Below are 11,491 nucleotides of genomic sequence, written 5' to 3'. Positions count from 1 at the left end.
CAGATCTGCACTGCGCCCGCCCCCCAGCTCGCAACCGCCCCCCACCCCCGGCCCAGCACCTCGTTAATGTCCATTCCTATCAACCTCGTGAGTAAAAACCCTGCAGCTTCCTCTGGGCCCTCCGCCCCCCCGGGCCTGCCTGAATATCAGAAGCCCAAGAAATACGTACTCCCACGGAGTACGTGGTGAAGCCCACGGAGAACTCGCCGTTTTAAACGAAATGTGTGCTTCCTGTGGGTGAAAGGGGGACGCTGCAATAAATCTAACCGACAGTCACCTTACAGGGTGATCGGATCATAAACCCGCCACTGGGAGGGTCAAGGTGCACAGTCGCCCCCAGGCCTTTAACTTCTTTAGTGATTGAAAGGTTTGAGCAGCCCTGGGCATTGCTCTTGGCAGTCTACGTTGCCACACCTTGGAAATGCTGGAGGCACCCGTCTCCTCCGGACCCCTAAAGGGAGCACACCGCCTTAATTTTCCTGCACCACCCCCCCTGCTTTCTCTCACCTGCGTCCCCTTCTGGATCCTGAATGCACAAAAGAAACCGCTAACCTCATTCTCAGGGACACTTGAGATCTCGCTTCCCTGCAATGCAGTGCCACCAGTTTGGACTCAAATTCTTACAAAACTCTGTACAGGTTTAAAAAAAAAAAAAAACCTGACCGGGGATCTGCAGGTTTCTCGAGGATTTCGCAAAAAGAGGCTTCTTTGTGGAGAGAAGTAAATGTTAGAACTGGGTGGGGAGGACTGGGAATACACCCCCCCACAGGCCGGCCTATGCCTCTGTCGTGACCAATCAGAGTGGCCCCATGATGTCAACGCAAGAAAGGTCCAAACCTGTAAGAATTTTTATGAGTTTCTTTCAGCCAAACTGATGACAATGGCTGTGAAGAAAAATCTCAGTGGACTGAGAACATGCTGGATAGAATGGGAGTTTCACCCCTGGGTTTATACATTACAATCAAATGAGGGCCCCACGAAATCCACTGGTGGTGGGTTAGGGAGGTGGGAGAAAGCAAGGCGGGATCTCTGAGACTGGATACAGAGTAAAGTGAAGAAGTGAAGAAACACATGTTTCTTTTACATTGGATAACAGTTAACATTCACAGCGCCCACACATGGTATTCGGGGAACAGGGTAACGATTAGGGGTTCTGGTCTTGTGCTCTGGGGGAGCTTGTGCCCTGAGGGGTCTGGGGAAAGGGATTACTCAGGCATGTTATCTTAGGGTCAAAAAGACAGAGTGAAACCGAAAAAGTGTGCGTGCTGCCCGTCACCTACCAGGCCCAAAGAGCAGAGAGACGGGGGTGGGACGTTGCTTTATTCAGACGGCCAGCAACCTGAGATGACAGTGGGTTTGTGCCCTTACATTTCCTTTCCAGCCAGCCTTTTTAGTGAGGGGGCAGAAGTGTGGGTGAGGGGTTTGGACCTCAGGAAAGACATGAGTCAGATAAAATCGGCACCCCTGCAGATTCCCTGACACCCTTCCATCCGCTGACTGGTCCTTTTCTTCACCCATGTCCTGAGTCCTGGGTGATTTTCTTACCTGTGTCCCAGGTGGCTGTCTGTCTCTCCGAGGAACACAAGGGCCTGGATGCCACTTTGATTGCTCCTGGTCTCTTCTTGGGAACAAAGGTCAATCACCTGTGGTCTCCTGGAGAGGGAGGGGATGGTTGGGGGGGGGCGCTGTGCCTGCAGTTCCTGAAACAATAGCTTTTCACATGCATTAACCACTAGGCTTATTAACTATGACCTAACACTAAAATTTTCCCACTCTTGAGTCCCCCATCAAACAGACAGGCTCAAGGTAAACATCCACCTTTGTCAAGGGGGACATGACTCCCTGCCCTGACTCCCTTTAAGTTACAGGAAGGCAGGGTAACAGGAGCAACTGCAGGTGAGGCACAGACTCACCCCCAGGCTGCGTGGGCGCTCTCCTCTGCCTCGGGGACAGCACCAGATGCAAACTCACCAGCAGCAAGTCCGCTGAGGAACAGCTGAGCTGGCCCACGTCAGGGTGCAGGGCTGCAAAGGCCCACGCACCTCGATATCTGCATTTGTTCTCCAGGAAATAGACTTCCGGGCCCCTTCAAGGTCAGGATGGGGAGCGCCGAGGCAGGAGGCTTGCTGACGGGGTTCAAGGCTCACATTCCTGGGAGTTTCCAACACAGCCCTGTCCTGGACAGAGGCGGCTCAGGGAAACAAGGGCTCCGGTCCGGCTGTCTGGTTAGGGATGGAGTTGGCACAGTGGGGGAGGGGATGGTGCTTTCGGGGAGACTGGGCATGAGTTCAGATTCCCCTGCCTGTTACCTGGGTAACCCTGGTGAGCCTGCTGGCTTCTCTCAGTGCTGGTTCGCTCATTTGCAGGACAGGAACATGGCACTTTCTGGGCGTGTGCCGTGGCGATTAATGAAGAACGTATGAGCCGGGCTTAGCGTGAGCCCACTGCCCAGCGCCCACCAGGAGCTCGCTGCTGCTTCCTCCCTGGACCCTAAGCAGGAGGGGAGGAAAGCCCGGAGAGTCTGCCTCTAGCCGGAGCCTGGCGCTGGGGGCGTGGCTCTAGACTTGTGTGTTTAAGGCGTGACAGGAGTGACTGTCCCCAGGCTCTGTTGCATCCTTAGGATTCTCAAGCTCTGAGTAGCTTTGTCCCACTTTCGGGAAACTTCCCTTAAAAACTCCTTTACATTCTAAATTATTTTTATTCTGAGAAAGTTAGGACACGTTCTGGGTGCTTTTTTCCCTCTGACTTGTCTCTTTTTGTGGACAGCACCAACATCTGTGGCTGCGCCGCGCCGCACCAGCCTGGCTGCCGTGGTTCCCGTTTTGTGACACTGTTTCATTCTGAGCTACGGCTATGACCAAACAGGGGCAGAAAAAGACCACTCGAGTGTTTTTCAAACACTTCGAGTTCTTCTCGAAGACGCCACTCTCACAGTCGGTACCACGGGAAGAAACTTTTCGGAATAGAGAGTGAGACTGTTGAGAACCGCCCTGCCTGGTTTTAGGAGCAGTAACCCCCCCATGGCTGAGGCTAAGTGAGTGACCCTCCGACCATAAGCCACTAAGGAGGCAAAGCTTATCTCCCTGGCAGGAGCGCCGCTTCTGCTCCTTCATCCATAACTGGCCCCCAATGCTTGATCAGTTAGCCAATGACAGGTAACATCCCCAAGGGGGAAAAAAACCTAAGACAGACATGATCACATGGAAGTCCCAGAGAAGGACTTGGGGGGCTATGGAGAAAGCGGGTGATGGACCCTCGCCCCTCGGCTTTGATGAAGCCTGACTCCCCTAAGTTCACAAGAAATCTCCGAAAATTCCTTGGCTATCTGCCTCCTCCGCCCAACGTAAGCCTGAAACAATGACAGAGGTGCAGCCCTGTGCTGGAAAGGGCGGGCTCCCCGGGTGATCAGGCCTGAGACAGGATATGTAAGATCCTGTGAAGCCTGCTTTGCTAAGGATGCTCTTAGTTAAATGATAAAGGCCTGAGCAGGAAATGAGTTTGTTTCCCAAGGTTTTGTAGCCTCTTAGTTGATAGTTCTGTGTATGCTATCTACTGTCTGATCCTTACTGCCTGACAATGATTAATGAACTCTACCTGTAGTCCTGCACAAATTAAACCCAATAAAACCCCGTCCAGGCGAGGGTCAGGGCACTCTCCCCTTGAGAGAGTGGCCGTGCCGTCCCTTTTCCTCCACAGGACTCGGAAGTCCGTGGGAATCTGTCTCATGTCTCATCCGTGATGCCGTGGACACTGCGGGCCGGTGCACGCATCATGAGACTAAATCAAATCCAACAGCATGACACTCTGAAATGGGAAATAACGGAATGTATTACCTTTACTCTTTTTCTGTAAAAGCTTATTTTATTGTTATTGGAGAGAGAAGGGAAGTGGAGGTGGGCGGACAGAGGGAGAGAAAGCGAGAGAGAGACACTGATTGGTTGTCTCCAGCACGCGCCCTGACCAGGAACTGAACCTGCAACCTTTCGGAGGGGGAGACACCCCACCCGCAGAACCACACGTGCCGGTGCCTGCCGCCCTTCACTCTCCAACACCAAGTTGTAGGGCTCAAGGCCAAGGAATCATCTCCAACTGTTCACCTAAAAAGTCTCTCTGATTCATACAAGGCTTCAAAGAGGGAAAGGAAAAGCTGCTCACTGTCACACATGTGCACATGTGTGCGCACAGGCCTACACACTAACGTGCACTCCTACGAGATGGTGGAAAAGACTGCTTACTTAGACAGCTTTCGAGAATTATCTGTCTTAAAAAACAAGCAGACCCCTGAGGCCCTACTGCGCGGCCGAGCTGCTTTTCTCTCGAGAGCGGTCTGCAGTCAGCTGACGGCTGAATGCCGCACCCGCGGTCGAGCAGTAGAGCGTCTATAAATATTTAGACCCGACAGGTGGTTTTTAGCTGCAGATGTGAGCAGAGAGAACTGATGCCCAAGTCGACTGGAGGCAGTGATGGCAGAAAAGCTGTCTACGTTGCTGACCTGTGGCTGGGTCCAGTTCAGCTGAGGGTTCCAGGTGTGGCCATATAACAGGAAGGAGAGGGCCTGGAGCCTGTTCACACCGCCCACCCACCCTCTAAGTCCCTCTAAGTGGGCAGCTGGGGAGCCCCTCCCTGTACGTGGGAGGCTATCTGAAAAGGGACCCCCGGGCTAAGCACTTTCATAGGTCCCACAGAGCTGGCCACCCCTTCCACAGAAGAGTCGACAGCCCAATTTAAACAAATCTCTCCTTCAATAAGCTTCCTCTTTCCCCAAAGTAAACTGAGAGATGTGGGCCTCCTGGGGAGGGGGGGTGCCGCTTGGTTCTCTGTCTCAGTTCTGCTTCGAGAGCCTTAGTTCCCCTTTCGCAGGTCCCTGGGTCTGGGCACCACGGCCCTCCCATGGCCCTCCCACGGCCCTCTCGTGGCCCCAAGGCCCCAGGGAGTGCTATACAGAGCTCTCCCGCTCCTAGCCTGACTTTGAACTTTTGGAATGGAAGGGCCAACCAAAACCTCATCGAACCGCTGTGGCGCTTCGTATTCTCCCAAAGTGGCATGGCATTCCTCGTGGCCCAGGGCCCCCACCCCCCACCTTCCCTGTTCTGCCAGGATGAGGGCCCCTCCTCCCTCAGCCCTGGACGGGCAGGCTGGGCCCCATGGGGAGGGTGCAGCGGAGGGGTGTGTTTGTCTGCTGAGGTTGCATGACCTGCTCAGGCGTCCTCCGTCTTATCTCAGCGAGCTGGCAGTGAGGAGGCCCCGTGGCAGGCAGGCAGGCATGCGGACAGGGGTCCCCTGGAAAGGCAGAGGGCTGGCAGTCCCGCCCGAAGGCACCTTACGCCCACCTTAAACTCTCCCAGCTGTGGCCCTGATGTCACAAGCCACAGTCAAGCCATGCTGCTGTGGCCCACCTGGCCTGGTGACCCACAAAATCAGCGAGAATGATATGTGGTTGTGCCCGCCGTGGGGTCTGGAAACTTGTCCCACAGCCCCAGTAGCTGGGACAGGGGTCACCCGTGGAGGGAACTTACAAAAGAGACAGCGATGGGAGCCCGAATTCTTAGAGAGCAATTGTTTCACAGACTGGATTCTGAATGGTGTCAGTGTTTTACGGAATTATGAAACATGACGGAGCTCTGAAAAGGCAGCTCCTAATAACTGAAAGCAAAGTGACAGAGACCCACCCCCAAGGAATGACCAAGGGACCACAAATGCTTCTCAGTTCCCATGATGTTCCTGATTACATAATACTGTTATTGGGAAAGGAAATAAATAAAAACACAAAGTGACTAAGGAATGATATTAGTAAAACTAGGGTGTCTGTAAGCACAAGAGACAATACAAAAATATAAATGAAAGAAGTCAAGAAATACATTAAAAGCAAGTAAAAGTCCTGTCATGCTAACGTGAATTGCACATTTCAGGAGGGACTCATGTTTTCTGCAAAAAGAAAGAAAAGAGAGCAAAAACAGCCGAATAAAAGCCCTTCTGCCCTGGCTGGTGTGACTCAGTGGATTGAGTGTGGGCTGCAAATCAGAGGGTTTGATTCCCAGGCCAGGCACATGCCTGGGTTGCAGGCCAGGCCCCCAGTGCAGGGCATGTGAGAAGCAATCACACACTGATGTTTCTCTCCCTCTCTTTCTCCCTCCCTTCCCCTCGCTCTAAAAGTAAATAAGTAAAAAATTTTTTAAAGCCTTCTTACCTAGTTCTCACCTCTGAAAAGTCCTCGTCATGAGGACCAGTGTGGTGCCAGCAAGCACGGGGACTGTAGTTCATGGATGCAAACCTCACACACCGGAACCAGGCCCCGAGGAACTGCGTGCCAGGCCAGGAGAAGAGGACGCCCCAGCTGAGCCTGGGACGCCTTGTCAGGGCAGCGGGTGGCGTGCCTTCTGCGCTGCTGGGCTGTGTCAGAGGGATCCCGCTGGGGGGCTCCCAAGGGCAAATGAAATGCTTTTTGAGCATCAAAAAGAATAGTAACTACAGTGGTTTGAAAGACATCAAATATGTTATAATCCACAAATGCAAGGCGATGTTCTGATGCCCCTGCCCCGGAAAAAGTCCCCACTGGTCCCCTTTGGGGACTGTGCAGGAACCAGCTCTCGTTTTTCAGAAAGGTTGTGAGCCCTCCATCCTTCCCTGTGACATCCCTCGTCCTCAAATAAGTGATGAGGGAGTGTTCTATTCACAGAACTCCAGCTGAAAATGAAGGAGGATCCTGAGCGGTGTGGGTCAGTGGGTCGGGGGTCCTCCTGAAAAGCCAAAGGTGGCTGGTTTGTGCCCCGGTCAGGGCGTGAGCCTGGGTTCCTGGTTGCAACACAGACGAGAGGCAGCCCATGGATGTTTCTCTCTCACATCGATGTTTCCCTCCCTCCTGTCCCCTCTCTCTCAAATACATACATGCATACATACATACATAAAATCTTTAAAGAGAAGAAGGAACGATAGTATTATTACAATATTAACATCTCACAACCTCCCAGCCCCTGTAATGATCCTGAACAGCGAGCATCAGCAGAAGCTAAACTGCTGGAGGAAACACAAAGAGGGGAACTTCCAATGGACGGACCGGCATGGCGGCCCCTGAAGCCAAGCTCAGTCCTGACGTCAGGGAGAGAGGACCGGACTGGACCTTGGAGCCCCACGCTGATGCCACAGGAAACACACAGCCTGACCTCGGTGTACCCCGGCCTCGGTCCTGCCTGTCTGGGTATTTTGCTTTTGGGTTGTTCGGTGCCCTAATTCCAGGGTTTTTAAATAAAATTTCCCTTTTATACTTAAAAGAGAAACCCTTTTTGTATTACAACAGGCGTGCCTCAAACTCCACTCCACATCAGCCCCAAGATCAATTGCTGTTCCGGCCTTACTCTGTTAAAGGAGCCCCGGTTCCTCTTGGTGGAAGTTTCTGTTTAGGGGCTGTTGCTACGGGGTTAGTCACTGCTTCTGGGCCTTTCCACAGCTGGGAGATACGTTTCTTTTGTCCATCTGTCTTTTTTTTTTTTTTTTAAGGAAAATACATCATGAGTTCATAGGGACATTCATGAATAAATTTAGGATGAAAGGGCTTTCTTATTTTATCTTATTTTCAAACGTCTGTGCATCTCCCCTTTAATCTCTTTTCAAGCAGTTGCTTGCCCACACATTATAAGCGGGGACTCTATTTAATCTGAAGGCTACGTGCTACATCTTCAAAGTATAGCCAGTCAGTCATTACCGCCATTTACCCCTTCCCTGGGGCTGGTTTCGGCGTGGGATGCTAATTAAGCTGCAGAGTAGTTCACCTGGACCGAGCAGCAAACTTGCCCTAATTAGCTGACACAGGCTTCACCCTAAATGACTGTCATCACCTCTGCAGGGGCCTGTGATGTGGTGCGGTCATGTGGTTCGGCACCGATATTAACCTGCTGTCCCCGTCAGTTTGACGCAACATCAAACAGAGCAGGGGGAACACAGGGTTTGCAAAGTGGGTCGTGGGGAAGGCCGGGAGGCGGCACCCTGCCAGGCCAGCAGCGGGACGAGAGCCCGGAAGTGCCCGCCTGAAAAGGCAGCTGTGGGCCGTGTCTCGGGGGCTGAGAACACTGCAAGTCCTATGTGTCCCCAGCCAGCCTCTCGCCAGCCCCCTGGAGTGTGAGGTCCTTAGCTCTGAGGGGAGCTCCTGTCCCTCCTGCCCTTGGGACCTAAGCCAATGGAAAGGAGCGGTGTGGTGACCGGGTTGACAGTCCTGGACTGGACACCCGAGCGCTGCAGGGAGAGTAGCTCGTACGAGTCCCCATCCCAAGGGAAGCAGTGTCTCTGCGTGTGGGGAGGGGCGTCAGCTGGAGGTGCTGTGGTGACCTATCCACAGTGCGGTTTGAACTGCGCAGGTCCACTCCCACGCAGGATCTTTCAGTACAGTGTAAATGCATTTTCTCTTCCTTATGATTTCCTCAGCATTTTCTTTTCTCTACCTTTCTTGTAAGAACACAGTATATACTACGTGTAACATACAAAAATATGTGTTAATCAATTTTATGTTATCGGTAAGGCTTCTGGTCAACAGTAGCCCATTAGTTAAGTTCTGGGGGAGTTGAAAGTTACACACAGATGCTCAACTGCGTGGGGGGGCAGGGTAAGCACCCCTAACCCCCATGTTGTTTCAGCTGTACAGTATATATGAATATCAATTATGTTGAACACCTGAAACTAATAAAATGTCGTAAGTCAATGACACCTCAATAAAAAAGAAAGAAATCCTACACCACACGCCATCAAAGCCCAACTCACGCTTCATCTTTCTCTTGAAAGCAGACTCCTTCACTTGTCTCTGCATCAACAGTCTGAGCCCTCCTTGTCCCACGGGCTAAGCCACTGACAACACGCCCTTGAACATGGATTTGACCCCTAACACAGAGTGATGAACTCCGCAGAGCAGGGCTGTGCCTTATGATTCTTGCCTGTGACCAGGGCGGGTGTTTCACAGACATTTGCTTCTTCGTTGTTTCAGCCTGCGTCACCCACTCGGCCACAAGCAGTTTGTCCACAGAGGGCTCTCTGCACGTGCAACTTCCGGACTAGAAAACGTGTCCTTTTGATTATCTCACTGAGTCTTCTGACGACCCTGTGAGGAAATGAAGCAGGTGTTTGCGCCCATTTCCCGGAGGAGGCAGGTGAGGCTGTGAGCTGCTCAGCACCTGCTGACCGAGGTGGCTTCCTGGAGGGCAAGCCCAGCGAGCGCCCTGAGCCCCCGCGCCCTTTGCCTCCCCCAGACCATGGCGGTGCTAGGAAACATTTAACATGGTCCATACACCTTGGAAAAGATGCAAAAGGGTGGCTCTGGTCCTTCAGAGGCGTGCTGGCACGCTACATCACGGGCCCAGCTGAGGGTCTCTCTAATCTGACTGAGAGCGGTCCTCAAACATTTTGGTCTCAGGGTCCCTTAGACCCTCAAAATTCTTGAAGACGCTGAAGAACATTTGTTTCTCTGTGTTATAGTTGACAATTAAAACTGAACTTTTAAAACATTTACATGTTAATTTAGAATTAACGGTCAGCCCATTATGTATAAACATAAACGACATATTTTTAAATAAAAAATCACGTATTTTCCAAAACAAAAATAAAAGTAGTGGGAAGGGTGGCCTTGTTTTTACATTTTGGTAAATCACCGAAACGTCCACTTTAATGGAAGAAAACCGGACTCTCAGGTCTGGTTCTGCACTCAGCTGCTGCAAGAGGCTGCTGGTCGAACAAGGTATCAGCAAAAGTCAGCCCCACGCAGACGCGTCGTTGGGGAGGGAGGAGTATTTCTGTAGCCTTTCAGATGTGAGACCAAAACTCGAAAATTCATAAAAGATCACCAGGGACGTGGAGTCTGGAGCTATCTGCACCAAGGAGCGCTCTGCAGGCTTTTTTCCCCTTAGGATCCACTGCTCTACCAGGAATTGGAATCCATCATTTGTCCACGTGGGGCAGGCACAGTAATGGCCTCTAAAGACATCCTCTTCCTACCACCCCTAACCTGGGAGGGTCGCTGAGAAATCCCGAAGCACAAGAGAGGCAGATGCCACACTGCTGCTCTCGAAGATGGAAGGACTTCCAAGAGCCAAGGAAGGTGGGGGCCTTCAGAGGCTGAAAAACAGAAGGAAACACACTCCCCACGAGAGCTTCTGGGGGCACTCAGGCCAGGGCGGCACCCTGACGTCAGCCCCGGGAGCTTGTGTCAGACTTTGGACCCACAGAACTGCAAGGTAACCGGGTTGCTTCAAGCCACGGAGTCTGTGGTGGCTGCTAGGGCACAGGAGGAAATACCTACAGCAGGCAGGACTTGGAGCAGCAGGAATGGCCCCGTGGGAAACGAGGGTTCGCTGACCGACCCACAGTCTCTCAGTGATGATGACGTGTCTCGCTCCACGGCAGAAGCAGCTCCCCTTTGTTAACAGCCCGCCGACCTCGCCCCAAGACTTGTCCGCAAACTGTGACTCTGTCAACACCAGCTTTCCAACGCTTTCACTTGGAAACTGATTTTATTGTTGGCAACAACCACTGTAGGTGATTTTCCTTGAAGTGACAGACTGACTCCACTCAGGTTTGAAACAGTGTTGTCCACAGGACTGAAGTCCGAGAGACGAGCCTGTTTGCCAGATGCCCCCTGCGCTTTGCAGGTGCCACGAGGGCTCCATACAGTGCCCGTGTGATCTCCCAGGATATAACAACCTGAGAGCCCAGGGTCAAGTTGCGATAAGGTCAATGTGCCTACACCTCATCAAGGACACCAGGTTGTGAATTGAGTGTTATTGAATTTTGTTGTTTTAGCTTAAAAATTTAGAGTAGCTTTTTATTTAACATTAAAACAATTTTTGAAAAAGCTTAGTATTGAATAAAATTGGCTCTCAAGATCAGGGCTCACTTTTCAGCACTACTGACCCTTGCAGGCCAGGTAACCCTTTCATGGGCGTGTCTGCAGCCCTTGCTGGGATGGGGGCTGTCCCAGGTACCGGAAGGTGTCAAGCAGCACTGCCAGCTTCTCCCCACCAGATGCCAGGAGCACCCCCAACTTACGACAACCAAAAGTGTCTCCAGACATTGCAAATGCCCCCGGAGGAGCAAGGTCACCCCCGCTGAGAACCAAAGCTTTATCAGGGGTGTCCAACCTCTGGGCATCACTGGGCCACACTGGAAGAAGAGTTGTCTTGGGACACCCATTAAATACATTGAGACGTGTAATCACAAGAAAACCTCATAATGTATTAAGTAAATTTACAGTTTTGTGTGGGACCGCATTCACGGACACATGCAGCCCACACCCTGCTAGATCTTCTGGTTTCAAGTGCCCCGACACCTACCACTGACCCACTTTCAGAAACCAGCCCAACCACGGGTGGCGTCCGTGACACAGGCAGTGGACTTCGAGGTCTCACACTGCTAAATTGGTTTTGAAAGCCTGTGAACACATTTGCAAGTGAACATCTAAACATTTTTATCATACGTTCAAATAGTTATAAAGAATCTATTCTCTGCTCTTATACAT

Source organism: Artibeus jamaicensis, unplaced genomic scaffold, assembly GCF_021234435.1.
Source record: "Artibeus jamaicensis isolate MK-2021 breed Jamaican fruit bat unplaced genomic scaffold, CSHL_Jam_final contig_497, whole genome shotgun sequence".
NCBI classification, from domain to species: Eukaryota; Metazoa; Chordata; class Mammalia; order Chiroptera; family Phyllostomidae; genus Artibeus; species Artibeus jamaicensis.
Note: the sequence above shows the minus strand (reverse complement) of the source record.